Source organism: Seriola lalandi, unplaced genomic scaffold (assembly GCF_002814215.2).
Source record: "Seriola lalandi dorsalis isolate HSWRI2012SDOR001 ecotype SW California unplaced genomic scaffold, Sedor1 jcf7180002042634, whole genome shotgun sequence".
Taxonomy (NCBI): domain Eukaryota; kingdom Metazoa; phylum Chordata; class Actinopteri; order Carangiformes; family Carangidae; genus Seriola; species Seriola lalandi.
Window position 1 is genome coordinate 1 of NW_019513202.1, and position 1171 is coordinate 1171.

Sequence of the window (1171 nt, forward strand, 5' to 3'; positions counted from 1 at the left end):
AAAAAAAAAAATCAACTTAAATTTATCATTGCCATTCAGATGTATATCAAATAGTCAACAGTTGCTTCAGCAAAGAGAACTGAAAATTTAGATTTTTTTACCTTGAGTTTGGGGCATGCCATCTGTAGCGCCTGGATATAGACAGAAAGTTCACAGTCTTTACTGTCAAGCTTTGTGTTGATCTCTAGCAACTCCAGATCCGGACAGTGTCCTCTCTGGAAAATAAAATACAGTGTGTTATTATGTGCACTCAGTTCATTTGTGCTGACTGGCTTTGACAGTGTGTAACGCTCTAGAAAGAGGGGCTTACACTTATGGCAGTCAGAAGTCTGTCATTCTTCAGTCCATGAGTGAACCAGATTTGCTTGATCTGGCTCCCATGATGTTCTAGGTACTCCAGGAGTCCCTCAACCTGAAACTATAGCAAAAAAACAAGAAACAAAAAACAAGTTTTCAACAAATGTTAAACTCTATATTTAACCAAGTCTAGGCTGGAAATAAACACCTGCTGGGAAATATTGGCCTTGGATGACTAGCCATAATTTAGAGAACACATACTATACTAAACCTGAAGCTGTAAGGTGAAAAGTTGTCAGCAGCCAATGAATGTTAGAAAGCCACTATGGTAAGACCATGAAACTAACCTGTAGTCTGTGTTCTGCATTCTCTACAAGAAATGCTTACTTCACTTGTCTGTGACGTACCTCTGAATACTGGAAGTTTATGCTCTGCAGAGAGCGACAGTGCAGACCAAGGCTTTGGAAGGCGCCCACTGTCAGGCCTGTGCAGTAAGAGAGTTTGAGGGAGCGCAGCTGAGGGCAGAACTGCGAAACCACCTAAAATTGATCACAACACAAAAGGAAAGAAAATTTCGGTAAGTACAATATGTTTACCCTGAAAAGTGGATTTAATTCTTAGCATATGGAAAAAGTGTTTTTTTTTCATTTATTGGGTAATATTTAAAAATATGTTAATATAAATGCTTGTATACAATTGCCTGTAATTTTTGGTTGTGAATCTCTTAATTTGAAACAAAACTCAACTCATGATTAGTTCCATTAGTGATTCATAGCTGATTGTTTTTTCAGTGATTTGTTTCATCTAAAAAATGTCATAAAAGAATGGGGGAAAGTGCCGCTAATTATTCTAATGTCAGTTTTATCCCAACTTA

General features: G+C 37.4%; 1 long non-coding RNA gene across 1 annotated transcript; it reads right to left on the bottom strand.

Annotated features, from left to right (window-relative positions):
• Positions 1-9: 9 nt before the first annotated feature.
• On the bottom strand, positions 10-866 carry LOC111648548 (uncharacterized). Its single transcript, XR_002760149.2, has 3 exons — positions 705-866; positions 311-418; positions 10-215 (listed from the first exon to the last, which is right to left on the bottom strand). It is a non-coding gene; the product is annotated as an uncharacterized LOC111648548 (long non-coding RNA).
• Positions 867-1171: the final 305 nt, after the last annotated feature.